Here is a 15,813-nt window from a genome sequence, read left to right on the forward strand (position 1 = left end):
GTTTCCTATACAAGCATTACGATGTGCTCTCCTGCAACAAATGCTCAGAACCAGCTACTAAAGATCTGCAACCATGGCTAACTAGCACTCAATTACAAAAGCCACTTCTAGCTGACACTGGCCATCTAGGAGAAGGGTGATTGTGACCAATGTTATTATCTAAAGTCTCTTAAAAACAACAACATTCTAGGTGCCCATCTACAGATGAATGGAAAATAAAGATGTAATATATACATATACTCTACAATGTATATACACACAAATAATGGAATATTATCCAGCAATAAAAAAGAATGAAATCCTGCCATTTGTGACAACAGATAAACCTAGAGGTTACTATGCAAAGTGAAATAAGTCAGACAGAGAAAGACAAATTTCACATGATTTGATTTATATGTAAAATCTTAAAAACCAACAAATGAACAAACAAAACAAAATAAAAGCAAATTCATAGAAAAAGAATAAACTGATGTTGGCCAGAGGGGAGGGAAGTATAGGGATGGGTGAAAAGGTAAAGGGAGTATAATGAATAATAGTGTGATAACTTTGCTTGAGGACAGATGGCTGCTTGACTTAATGTGGTGATTACATCGTAAAGTATATAAATGTCAAATCATTATGTTCTATACCTGAAATTAATACAATATTGTATGCCAACTATACTTTAATAAAAAATATTATCTTTAAAAAATACTCCCTCATAAGAATGTTAGCCAAATCCTCACCTTCTATCCATCCCTAGTCATATCAAGCTGAGAGAAGTCACCTTGCTTTCACCTTTCCTGACTCCATTCTGTTCGCTGAGGATTTTACCAACTTGCCTGACCCTGTCTGTCCACCCAGGAAATGCCATGTGCTTGAGTCCTGCTTCAACCTATTCAGAACCTCCTGGAAATGCACAGCTTCCATTGCCTAAACTCAGCTTCATGTCTTTGCTAATTAAGATCCTTGAATTTTGTGTTTTATATTCTCAGACGGTCCTGGCTTCCCTGATGACTCAGTTGTTGGTTAGTGCTTATCCACTGTTTTATTTTATTTACATATATTTTTTCGCAATTACCAACTACTAGGGTTCTAGGAACACATTCTGCTAAAAATGTTATGGCCATGACAGTTTATGGAAAATCCCTTTTTTCCCCAGATGATAACCAATTTATTCTAAGTTAGGCTTCAAAGTAAACTGAAGTTCTCGAAATTGTTTTGAAAATTGGAAATATGATTGATGTCCCTCTTTTCTTAGCTTGTATTGCATTTAAACTTCATGTGTATTTTATATTGTTATTTTGTTCTTTTGTTTGTTTTGTTTTTATCCCTATATTGGTGCTTTTGAGTGCTTCCATCATAGCCATATCAAATGCTTTAACATAAAATTAACTGGCCTTGATTTACTGTTGCCTACTTGTTGTATCTTTCTCACTCATCAGGTTTCTTTCCATTCCCAGAGGCTCTTTAGCTTCATTAAGATTGAGTTACTTCCATTAGAAACTGCCACTGATACCAGAACCAACAATCAGCCAGGATGTACCGATACCATTGAGATTGGAGGAGGTGTCAGTAAATACTTGAGTATCATCCATTGCCAACCTAAAACATTCCCGGGATTCTCCTCTCTGTCTCACTCTTCCCTTTGACATACTTTCAGTTTGGGTCTGATTATAGAATATAGAATACGTAGAATCTATTATATATATATTTATAGCATATAATATTATAGAATATATAGAGTGTATTGTCAATAATATACTTCGTTAGCCAATAAATCAGTTGTTTAAATTACTTGTGGAAATTGTTACTGAGTGCATACAGTTGTCTAATCTTGTGGAAATTGTTACTGAGTGCATACAGTTGTCTAATCCATCCTGCAACTTTTCTTTGCTGAATTAACAGGGCTTGAGGAAAAACTGAGTCATTAAATTTGACTTTGCATCTGGGATGTTTCAGGACACTAGATCTGAAGTTAACAAGCGACAGTTTCACTTTGAGTTCTTTAATCTCTGTTCTATTACTTTAATATGGGGACAGGATTAAATATGCAACAAAAGTGCTTTCACTTTTCACACAATCTGGAGACCAATCTTTTTGGTGACACACTTAAAAAGAGTGTCTTTGGGGTATTCTATCAGATGTATACAATGCATTATATTTTTAAAAAACATGCGTCTATTCAGAAGTGTTCCTCAAGTGCACTCAGCTTACGTAATATGAAGCTGAAGAAGCTCTCAGAAAACTCAGTTGTTTCTACAAGAAGTAGCTTTTGGGAGCAGTAGCTCTCCTGGGCAACTTCATCATTCCTTCCACCTTAAATGCATAGGATAATTTCAACCTCTGGAATCTGACAGTCTTGGAGTCTGTACTAGTTTGTTTGCATAAATTTCCTAGAAATAAAGCTTCTGCTTCTTCGAGTGTTTGATTATGCAAGTATATCAATCCCCTCCACCCTTTTTAAGCCTGTATAAATCATTTTTATACCTTTGATCAAAATGACAAAAGGGCAGAATAAAGTGGTATTGCATTTTATGACATCATGGGCCAGACGACCCTGGGTGCTTCAGTGATCTCCTGGGAGTTAGACATGGAGAAAGAACAAGTGCTCTTCTTCTGGGGGAGACAATGAACAGCTCTGCACCTTCTCTCAGGCAGTGTCTATAGAACACATGTGGTAATCCTTTTGGATTATGTGGGCTTATAAACATTGTTTGCAGCCCTCAGTAGAACACTAGTTTTTCAAGTATTACATTTTAGTGTGGGCATAAGAGTGTGCGTGGAGCACATTCAATTGTGCCACAAGATGTCCTGGCAATCCAGAGTTAATATGGCCCCCAACTTCCTGAGATACTACCAGGGAATCACTTAGGTAAAAAAGACTTGAATCATAATTGTGGTTTTTACTATCAACTTGGGAGTCATATTACATTCTTAAGTAACATTGATGAAAATGATTATTTTTAACAAGAATATAATTTTACTTTAAATTACTTTTTTAATTCTAATAAAATTGAAATGAACTTTTTAAAACTGTATATTTGAAGTATCTCTACTGTTTGCCAGTAAGATATTTATAAATGAGATAATGCATTTGAACCATCTTTTAAACTGAAAAGCATTTTAAAGCTGTAAAATTCTTTTAGTCACTTTTAAAAAATATTGGATTTCCCAACATACCATAGCTTGGCCTTCTGTATACTTACTGGTACATTTAATGTGTTTGATGAGCCCAACATATGACCTAATTGGTAGAGTTATTGTGCTATCATGTTGGATTCTTAAAATAGATTACAGGGGCAGGGAAAGGCCCTATATTGAATCAGTCTTACTCCTGGCAGGAAGCTATTGCACTGTCCAACAGAGTAACTGACAAAAGTTTAAGAAAGTGATAAACAAGTTTAAATAAAACTATCAATAGGAGGTAAAGTACTCCCTAGTGGGGAGCTGGCACCTCCATTCTGAAGGGCAAGGAGAGGAAACAGGTATTAGATCCAAGGGAGAGAGTTACAGAGAGTTTGGGAGGGGAGTGCATCTACTGCCATGTTTGGAAGGATGCCATGGCAATAAAATCTCAATCTCTTTCAACTGCCACCCTCTCATCTTTTGCCTGTATCTATTATCTGTTGAATCCACAGTTAAGCCAGAAAGCAGAGGAACCCGTTAATGAATTCATAAAGGTCAGCCTCCGGAGGCACTGAGCAGGGTGGACCTGACAGGGAAAACAAAGAATATAAGAAACAGAGACAGAGAACTAAATTCAGACTTAGACGAATTTCTGAGGTGACTTTCTACGTTAAATATGAAAGTGTGTGCTGAAAAATGAACTTAATTGACATGGGTAAGTTTCATTCATTCGCTTTTTCAGCACGACTTTAGTGAATACCTACTATGTATTCTGTTTTGTGCCAGGAACTGAGTAAAGTAATTTGATATGACTCCTCTCAAGGATTTTATCATTTTTACCCGAAATATAGGTGTGAAATCAACTATTACGACCTCATGCTATAAAAAAAAAGAAATCAAAGAGATGGGAGGCGAAGGAACGAAGAGGTGGCTTCCAGGAAGAAATACAACATAAATCAAGTTTTAAGGAAGGCTAGGAATTACCCAAGTGAACAATGGGCAAGTGGAAGAAGTGATAGCACAGGCAGATCAAGTAGAACATGTAAAGATCCAGCAGTTGAGTTCAGGAAATAGGAACTTTTTCAGTTTTGCTGGAAGGAAGGAAAAACCTAGGGCCAACAAGTCTGGCCTGGATTTTTGCAGTGTTTTATTTGATATATTAGTCACTTTTCTTGTTTTTTAGTTTACTTTTTTTATTTTTTGACTGTTTAAATTTTATTTTATGATTAGTTCCAAGTATACGGTACGTTGATTAGACATTTATATACTTTATAAAACGATCCCCCCAATTGCTCTGTCTCTCCTTTGGCTCTTCACCTTATCATTACATTAATGCTAACAGCATTCTCTATGCCATGCTCCCCATTCCCATGACCAATTTGTACTTCTTTAACCCTTCACCCCTTTCTCCTAGCCCCTCAGCCCCACTTCCCTTTGACCATCACAAGATTGTACTCTGTATTTGTGAGTCTGTTTTTGATGTTTGTTCTTTTTGTTCCTTAGATTCTGCATATAAGTGAAATCATATGGTATTTATCTTTCTCTGTCTGACTTATTTCACTCTGCATAATAGCCTCTAGGTCTATCTATGTTGTTGCAAATGGCAGGATTTCATTTTTTTAATGGCTGAGTAGTATTCCGTTGTATATACAAATCGTAACTTCTTTATCCAATCATCTGTTGATAGGCATTTAGGTTGCTTCCATAGCCTGGTTATCGTAAATTGTGTTGCCATGAACATAGCGGTGCATCGAACTTTACAAATTATTACTTTTGTTTTCTTTAGATAAATACCCAGAGTGCAATTGCTGGGTCAAAAGGTATATCCATTTTTAATTTTTTGAGAAACCTCCAGACTGTTTTCCATAGTGGCTGTATCAATTTGCAATCCCACCAACAGTGTATAAGGGTTCCCCTTTTTCCACATCCTCTCCAATATTTGTTGTTCTTTAATTTATTGATGATAACCATTCTGACAGGTGAGAGGTGACATCTCATTGTGGTTTTAATTTGCATTTCTCTGATGATTAGTGACCTTGAGCATCTTTTTCTATGACTATTGGCCATCTGTATTTCCTCTTTGAAGAAATATCTGTTTAGGTTTTCTGACCATTTTTTAATTGGATTTTGTTGTTGTTGTTGTTGTTGCTGTGTTGAGTTGTATAAGTTCTTTATATATTTCCTATATTAGCCTCTTATCAGATGTATCATTAGTGAATATCTTCTCTCAATTGGTTGGTTGTCTTTTCATTTTGTTGATGGTTTCCTTTGTTATGTAAAAACTTTTTAGTTTGATGTAGTCCCATATTTTTCCTTTTGTTCCTCTTGCCTGAGGAAATATGTCCAAAAATAAATTGCTAGTAGCAATATCAGAGAGATTACTGCCTATGTTTTCGTCTAGAAGTTTTATGGTTTCAGGTCTTACATTTAAGAGCCATTGTGTTTTATCTTGAAATGGATGAGGATCCAAGAAGAATTTTAAGCAAAGGAAAGACCCGAGAGATCTGCATTTGAGAAATATAATTATGGTGGGTATATGGAAGATAGAAGGCAAGGGTGAGAAACTGAAGAGCAATTAAAAGAGTACTACAAAATCCAGAAGAAAAATGCCAAGGACTTTGTATTGGCCAGAGTTTTCCAGAGAAACAGAACCAGCAAGATATAATATAATCTGCAACTGGCAAGCTGAAGACCCAGGAGAGCCGATGGTGTAGTTTTAGTCCAAACATCAGTAGACTGGAGACCCAAGAAAAGCCGATGTTTTAGTTTGGGTCCAAAAACAGGAAAAAATAAGAGTCAGCTTAAAAGCAGCCAGGAAGGAGATATTCCCTTTTACTTCTGTGAGAATCAGCATTTTTGTTCTATCTAGGCTTCTAACTGATTAGATAGGGCCCACAGACATTAGGGGGGAAAATCTGCTTTACTCAGTCTACTGATTCTCAATTGTTAATTTCATACAGAAACACCCTCACAGACATGCCTAGAATAAAGTTTGACCAAATATCTGAGCCCCTCTTGGCTCAAACTGATATACAAAATTAACCAACACAGACTTGAAATCAGAAACAATTATAGGAATAGTACAAAGAGTATATGTAATAGAAATTAGAGGTCAAATGACTCTCAGAGATGAGGGACAAGCCTGATGCCCAAGAACGTGTCTTGCAAACCTGGTTAAAATGTGATGTCACTGATCACTATGAGATACACCTGAGGGAAAGTAAATATAGGAGGGTTAAGTTTGAAAAGATTGAGGTAACTCCTGTGAGGCAAACCAGGATGCAGGAGAGAAGTTTGCACTAAAATAAAGATGGGCTTTATATGGGCATTACAAATATTCAAATGGACAACTTTCTTATAAGTAATTATTACTATAGCCAAATTATAGCCACTTAATATGGATGTTTTTCACATGATCAAATATAAGAGAATTTAGAGCATAATGGTACCTACATTTCCCTTTGAAAAAGTGTAAGTAAAATTAATGACTCACTTAAACTGTATATGTAGATTCATTAAATCTTCAAGTGACTGATAAGTTGGCATTGAAGAATTTTAGTTCAATATTTTTATTTAGTATTTTTGTTAGATGTTATATTTTTTCAATTTTCTATATCTTTTCATACAGGCAAACAACAGTAAAACTGTTTGTTTTGAAAAAATTTTAGGTAAATAGCTATTCGATTAAAGATTATAAATATTTAACTAAATTAACTTAAATTACCTTTGTTCCAAAGTGTTTTTTTCGCATAGGTAACACTTTCACAATGCTGGACTTTGGTACATATCAAATTAATGTACTTTTAACATATCATAATTGCATTTTTTTATTCACAAACAATAATTACCTAGTTAATTTTTCATGTGTAGAGCTCTATGAGAGTATATGCTGTGTGATATATCAAAAAATGTATCATTTTCAGTATCATTCACAAAGACAAATCAGTCGATATCAGTTGCTATTCAACACTTAATTTTAAAACATATTGTAACTCTAAGTCTTTACAGCTGCTTCCGATTCCTCTTCATTCTTCATCATTCACTCAAGTTCATCCCCTCTGTGGAGCCTGCTCTGGTTCCTACCAAAGTTGCCAAACACTCTTGTTTATAAACTTTTCTAGAACATGAACCATACTGAAAATGTATCGTCTTCACATATTGTTCCTTGTGCTGGTTTTAATTTTAACTCTGAAAGCAGATAGTAATCTCTTTGAGATCAGAGACCCAATCTCACACTTGAAGGTTCACAGCCCCTGGCAACCATGTTAATTATATATTTTTTGTGTTCTTTATATTGGTAAATTTACTTATCCTGAGCTCTACATAGGAAAGACTGAAAGGAAATAAAATAATATTCTACATGCATAAATTATTGCCAGATAATTTAAAAGATGAGCAGCAAGTTAAACTTATCGGACACATCACAATTTTATACGAAAGAGAAAATAATCTTAGTCAACATCTTAGATCTTAGATTAACACCACATGCAGCAAAATGCTGAGGAGAATCATGACTTTAAACTTTGGATTAAGTTTGAAATACATAGCATGACTGTGCATGTAAAAATCATTTAAAAGATAAGTTGTATAAATAAAGTTAATTTCCTTATTATAGAAAAGTTTTGAAAACTTATTTTCAGTACAAAAATAATAAGCATCTAACCACAACAAATTTGTTCCTATTTAAAAAAATTGAATGAGTTTATGTGAAACTAATAAACGTATTTTTCATTCTTTTACTTCATTTGCAGCTTTTGTAGGATATTTCTGTGCTTGTATATTCCCATAGATACTCATTTCTAAACATGAAGCATCTATGTTCTTTTAAATTCATTACAAAGTAAAGTTTTATCAGTTGAATTTCACTTTTTGGTTCTCTTCTGTAGGAAAAACAAAAACGAAAACAAAAAAACCTGTTTGAAAGGACTTAAGGTTAGAAATTAATCCAGGTCCCATAAACCTAGGTAAAATGTCTCCTGGTGTGTAAACAGCTTAGGCTCTACCAGGACTGATATTTTGCATCCACAGATATGAATGTCGATCAATGATCTAAATCTCTCTGTGGAACACACCTAAATTACATCAAAATTTAAGAAACAAAATTTATTTCTCCTTCTTTTGATATTTTAGAGCATAATTTCCATTTGAAAATAGCTAGGTTTTTGTTCTTAATTCTTCTAAAATATTCTAGGATCCTGTTCCAGATGAAAATTTAAGGTAAGACAAACTTTTTTATTATTGTTGTAGTTTATAAAAATATTATTTTCAATTTGGATACATAATGCAGAGTAAAATTTAAATATAAATATCTAGGTAGAATTAGGTATTTTACTCCAATCTCACTAACTTCATTTGTGATTAATCATTAATTAATCTAACACTTGCTGACTTGCCAAAGTTCAGCAGAAAAAGATCAGCTCATCTTTACTGGAAAGACCCTATTTATCTTTCCAATTTTTCCTGCTTTCTTTTCTCCTCCCTACCTACAAGAATGACAGAGAAAAAAAATCATATCACAGTGTGATGCTGCTGGTATGTATAAAAAACCCTCGACAGTCATTTTCCTATCAGCAATTTCCCTGCTGGCCAGCTTCTAAGCCTCTCCCACTCCCCTTCTCCTCAGGTAGCTGGCTGCTAGATGTTTACTGATTAATTTGCATCAAATATTCTCCTAGCAACCAAGCTAGAATTGGATTAGGTACTTTTATAAAAGACTATTTTCTGTTTTCTGTTAAAGAAGCTTTGGCTTTCTAAACACCATAAACAGAAAGTAATAATCTTTAAGCAAAGCTATAATGTGATTTCTTTATACATTTAAATGAAATTTCAGCCAATTGCTTTTCATTGTTGTTTTTCCTTGGGAAAACCAGCCATTTTTGCCAAATTTGCATTTGTGGACACACCCCCATTTATAACAAAGTTATTTTGACAGTAGAGGAATATATATTATGTATTTATATAAATCTACAAAGAATTCATGTCATTTTGTAATTGTTAGTGCGAAGCATACAAAACAAATAAGTCTGGTTTCTCATGGCCAGTTTAGTCACACAGAGAATACAGTAAATTTTCCTATAAAACATTGTAATTAATTTCTATTTTTTTAAACGAAACTAATATGAAACCCCAAAGTTTCAATTAAGATTTACTTTACTGGAAGGTTAATATACATATATTTCTCTACTTCTCAAATAGTTTTATTATGTCATCAATTATGTGTAAATTCAAATAATTTTTAATATTAAAGTATTACTTGATAGAAAGAGCAGACATAAGAGAAAATACAATATGTATAATAAATCATCTCCAATAACATTAAATAAACTGGCCAATAGTACATGATGATTATCTTAGTAGGTCTTTGAAACAAGAGGAAAAAATATTTTATTATGTCCCATTAAGATTTTTATCTAGTAGAGAAAAATACCAGAGAAGAAAGTAAGATATTTTAGTAAGATCAATAATAGTTATTAGGTTATTAAGATTAAGAATGATAATCTTGAGGCAGTGAAATATTTTACAATTTAAAAACTCTAAGATTAAAAAATAAAAACCAATAATTTAATTATTTGATGAAGATAATAGAATATTTTCCCAGAGGTAAGAATAAAGCAGCAAACGTTTCTTTCATAAGAAAATATATTACCGATTCAGCTATGATGGCCATTAAACTGGAATATTAGAAAAGTGCCATTTCTGCAATTTTTCTTTTTTACTAATAGTTTATGATTTTCTATGTGGGTATTTCTTAAACTTTACAAGTGCTTTTAATAAATATGAATTGCAAACACTAACCACTATTTCATTTCAAGACTTTTTAGTTTGGTAGAATTTTGAAAATCTAATTCAAATTTTAGAAATGACAGCTATAGATACTGTAACTTTTTAGTATCTTGATAGATTATTGCAAAGCAAAGGAATTTTTTGTTTTTAAGGTTTTAGAGACATAGAAACTTATATCTATGCCAGGTACACTACAAGGCTTTTTAATAGAATACCTCATGTAATCCTTTCCAAACAGTTGAGACAGGTTTTTTTATCCTCAAATTATAGACACCAACTGGGATTTAGAAATGGTAAATGGTTTGCCAGTGATGATAGAGTAAGGCAAAGCCAAGTTGAAACTCATGACTGTGGGGCCCCGAAACTGATATCTTTACACTACATCAAACCGCCTCTCATAATTATGAAGGTAAAACAATTCTTCACCTTTCAAGCATCTGGCACTTTGGTGATGCTCAATTTTCCCAAACTATTCACCCAGACTTGGCCTGGACTTTAAAATAACTACTTATTTTTCTCCCTAATGGCCTATCGAAACTCACCATTTTCAGATAGCAATGACAGAAGAATAAACTAAACTACACAGAAATATGCATGACCAATAATCAGCTTTAAGTGTTTACCTTCAGATGGAGAATAAAATCAAATTTAAGTGGGGATATTGTGTGTGTGTGTGTATGTGTGTGTGTGTGTGTGTGTGTGTGTATGAGAGAGATATTATTTTCATAAGTTCACACACACACACACATGCACGCATGCACTCACGAATGCTTTTCTTCTCCATTTTTACATAGCTTTGTGTAAGAAACTCTCTGCTAATGAGATTTGAAGGATAGATGTCTTTAATATCCAAGCACTGACCTATCAAAGGGTCCCAGATCAATCTGGGTTAAGCCATTGGCCCTTGTTAAAAACATGGCCATGTTTATAATGAAAAAGAAAATGTAAAAAGAGAATAACCTGTTGTTATACTGCTCGGTTTTGATTCCCCATTGAGTAGCACAAAACAAGAGATTTACATAGAGGTTTTGGAAAATTTATTACTACAAATACACACGTTCAATGATGTCACCCACATTTGAAAGAGTACATCATTAAAAAATATGAGCTAAGTGTCTACTTTTAAAACATTGGTGAAAAATAATGGCTAAAACTGCTACAAGAGGATGCAACACAAAAGTATAAAATGACTTTTTATATATGCTCTTTGTATCAATAATGAAAGGCAAAATTGAGAGCTAATGCTTTACAGAGCTCTATATGACTCCCTTACTTAAGGTGGAAGAGGGAAATTACATCTAGAGGGAATAGGAAATGGAAGAAAACATAACAAATACTAAATTAATTCTGGAAAATATGCTGCGATACCAAGAACTTGAAAATACTTAATAACTTGAGAGAAAAATATAAGCAGAGTATTGCCTTAATTATTTACTTATTTATGAACATGAAAAAGAGCAGGAAAAAAATGTCGCTCCGTAATGTCTGGAAGAGGTAGGAAACCAGTGGGTTAGAAAAATTAATTTTTTTAAACAAGACATTCTTGCCACCATCCCCACTCAAATAGGCACAACTATATATAGGTTTTATAAGAAATGCTATAGAATGTTAAGTAAATTATATTTCACAAGACACTATGATGTTTTTACATTAAAATAGTTTTTCCTTATACATCCTAATACAGTGTCTATACCCAGTACAGTTATTGCCTAAGGGTGACAGTGGCTGGTAAAATAGCCCTACACGTATATTTCCACAGAAGCCACGCTAACTGAATGATTTTTCTTGGACAGAAGGAACTGCAGAGCTATTTGATCCAGCTCAGTGGAGCTCTCTACTCCAACACGCACACCATTTTCATTTCTCCACTTAACTCCTGTATCATTCTCAGTTCTTCACTCCAATTCCTGCTACCACCCCTGGTATCTTTAGCCCATGTTTAACTCATTAAGAATCCAAACTCGTGACTCTTCTTTCAATTTCACTATATCTATGATCACAACAACTTAAGCAAACTCATAAGCATCATCTCACCCAAGGTCTGGAAATAGCTCTGTCTGAAGTAATAAATTCCAAAATCCCACTCTCTGATTTCAATTCTGTACCCTTATTACTTTTCCTCTCAATCATTTCAGCTCCACCTCATTTCTGGTTCCACACTACCATCCTTTTCTCCCAGTATATTAGCTTCCTCTTGGATTCACTATTCTCTATAACTGGCTGAGACCTCAAGATGCTCAGGTTGAACTGCTCCCACCCCTCCACCCCAGACCCTGCATCCAATTCAATCCAACACTTTTGCTGTTTGCACACCAGGGCTGCTCATGGGTTACATTGCCTTTACAAACATATTCCCTAACTTCGCCCCAGCCGAGGTGGCTTTGGCCCTCCTTTATCAGTCAGTAATCAACTATTCCTGTTCCAGAGCGCTCATTCAAAATACTCACTGTTTTGCTCAATAGCTTCCCCTAATGATGTGCCAGCATATTTTCAATTTTCAACAGGTCTTTGAAAAACAAAACAAATCTAAAAAAAAAAAAAAGAAAATCTTTAGCATTTGCTGATTTTCAAACTGCAAATAATACCACCATGGCCCATATCAAGGTATCAATGTGACATTACCAAACACAAAGTGGGGAAGTAACGTGTAGTAAGTAGCGCACCTTTTATGGTATTTCTACTAGATACAATACTGTATCTGTTCTCAGGATAATGGATCAAAATAACCTCAAGACCATAGATTATAATAAAATGTAATAAAATAATTAGGGGGTGATGAATGTTGAGTATTACCTTTGTTTTAATATAATTTAACTGTAAATTTATGTAATTTACATTTTATAACAATTGACTTGCAAAATTCCTGAAAACTTAGCAATTAGTTCTTGCTAGCCTATGCTAGCCAGTGCCAGCACATCACTGCTTCACCCACTGCAAACCTTCATTTCTCTTTGTCAATGATCCTGCCTCATACTTTACTGAGAAAACAGACTGTACGTGATTTCCTCAATGTCTTGCCCCTCCATTTACAAATTTCTTTGCGGTTCTACTTACTCTGACCTCATTTACAGCTGTCTCAGAAGTGTTCTTCTGTTCAAGATGGATTTTTTTCACCTTAGTTATTATGATTTCCTCCCACTAACCCCAGAACTATGTGTCCTTGGCACTCCCTCTCTCTCGTATTTCCAAATGCTCCCTCTCTCTTAGCTGTATCTTTATAAAATATATTCAAGATCCCCATCAATGAAATTAAAAATCCTTTCATTCTGACCCTGTGTACCTGTAGCCATCTGCATTTTTTATACTTGCAAATTATTTTTATCAGAAATTCCATAAGAAAAACAGTTCTTATTAGCAGTTTCTATAGCCTCATCCTACTTTTTAGCTTTTTCTCCCCTGATATCTGATGGCATTACTATAGGGGAAAAAAACATGAATCTCTTCCAAAATGCCAAACTTCAAAGATATTTTCCCAGTTCTCAGACTTTTTAAAAAAATATTCTTTCAGCATTTGACCGTGTTGTACCTTCCTTCTTAAAGTGTCTTTCACCTGACTGTTAACTTGGCCTTTGGGAATCTGCAAACATGTGAGAGAATGGGCAGGGGATCCTCTATGAGCATCTCTACAAGGACCATCTAATCAACCCGGCCTCCACACAGTTGGAAGGATGCTGACCAGGAACCCTAAATATTTGCTGCAATTGAGGCTAGGAGAGCCCTAGCCTTTACAGATGTAGGTAATAGAGAAGCTTCTTCCTATTACCTTGGGAGGGATGACCATGTATTCAAAACAACTGGCCCCTGTGTTTATCCTCACTTATGGGATTATTTCTGCTTGTTGCATTCCAGCAGTTGGACCTGAGACCCAAAAACTAGACAAAAGAAAATAATACCATCTAAGGGGATGCAGAAGAATGGGGAAGATTTTCAAAATACCTACAATAGGTGACTCCTATTGAAATAGAACTTCAGTGGAGGCAAAAACACAGCTTGAATAAAAAACAAAATCACTCGAGCAGATTCAAGTTTAATGTTTGTGTACACACACACACACACACACACACACACACACACTGGATAGTGCATGCTTCCAAGCATTGGTAATAGCTCATTAGCTCAGTTTTCCTCTTCTAAACCCAGAAGATATCTCAGAAGGAACAGGGATGGCGGTAGATTCTGTAACCAAATACAGAAACTGTGAGAAGCCCTGGGGGAGATAAAAGGCATTTAGGTTGTAACATCAGAGAAAGTCAGTAATTTAAAATAAAAAAGGATCACATAGCACAGGCTTGCATAAACGGCAAACACCAGAAAGATAACATTAAATGCTGGCAGAAACTAGACAGATAGGTAGTCCTGAGTGTTAGTAGGAGGGCGAATGCTGGTTAGAGAGTACACTAGCAGGTTTAATGAAATCAAGTATTTACATACTAATGACTCATCAATCCTACTTCTGAGTATACCAGGGCCACAAGATAGAGTTGTCCAGCTTGTGTACTGTGAAATTCCAGGGGGTATCTTTCATATGGGTAATGAAAATGTATGCTACATATGAAATTACCTGAGTCTTATTGATGTATACAGTTGAAACAAATGTTAAGTTGTTAAACTTATAACTAATTAAAAGACAGAATGAATGTGAAAAACCTTTTGATGTAAATACTTACATAATTAACTGAAATAGATGGTTACATGCATTCCTAATAAAAGAGTAAAATACTAAAAATTCTTTATATTTAATCTATATTTTCAATAAAAGTCATCTATTATGGTTACAAATTTTTTGCAATGCATGGAGGCAAAAAAATAGTTTTTTTTTTCAGACAGATATATCATACATAAAATCATATCCTTTTTTATCTTGTTTCTTAAATTATTTTGTTCTGACCTATCAATGAGGATTTTTTCCCCTGACTTCTCATAATTCAATATCTGGAATCCAGAAAAAATGGCTGTTTCCATCTGTTCCACTGAGAGTGATCAATATTTAGTTAAGTTCATGCATAATAATGAATATATATCTCCTAGAACGTGCTTTGTCAAATTTTGGTATATAATTTTGTCCAGGAGCAGGACCTTGACAGAAGGGTATCTGCATTTTCATTTTGTTTTACAAGGGATGTGGGAATGCTGACTTTCTACTTTTTTACTTTTTTCCCCATATTATTGCTTCGTAAAAGGAAGCATTCTGCCACAGTAAAATAGACATGTGTTTCAGAAAATTCTCCCTTTAGGCCCAAACTCGGGCTAACTTCAATAAATGAAAGTGGCACAGTTTATAGAATTGGTTTCTTACTAAGTACTTGAGTTGAATCAGCTTTATAGATGCCTTCAGAATTTTAAGAGAAGCAAAAGGAAAAGCATTCTTCCAGTATCAAGAAAACACTTTACCACAGATAATTGCCCCCATTTAATTTGCATTCCAATGCACACAAAACTGAAAAATAGCAATATTCAGGAGGCCAACTGGATAAAAGACTTCCTATCAAAGTAATAAAGTGATAGGTGAACAAGAGGGAGAGGAAGAAGGGCTGGGAGGAATGACCTAGTGGAGTTGATGTGTTGGTTGCAAATTCCCAGGTCCAAGTTATCAACGTTTCTTCCTGCCTTACTACCAAAGTCTCTTCTGTCAGGAAAAAAAAAAAAATTCCAGACAGCCTAAGAAATCAGCAGACAAAACTCATTATTGATGGCGTCAGGTGGTAGATCAATGCTGGAGGAAAATCAATGGTAAAAATATTTTTCAGTAGTGCATACAGTTGAAGAGCCTCAGCAGCATTTCTTGATGAAAACCACAAAAATCTGCAGCCACCCCTGAGAGTCGTTGCTTCATAGAAAGCAAGAACTTATCTGGTGCTCTAGAGATACAATTTGCCCCATATTATTTCCTGTGTTGTAGAGTGAATAACTGTTTCCTATGAA

This window comes from Pteropus alecto, unplaced genomic scaffold (assembly GCF_000325575.1).
Source record: "Pteropus alecto unplaced genomic scaffold, ASM32557v1 scaffold7, whole genome shotgun sequence".
In the NCBI taxonomy this organism is placed as follows: Eukaryota; Metazoa; Chordata; class Mammalia; order Chiroptera; family Pteropodidae; genus Pteropus; species Pteropus alecto.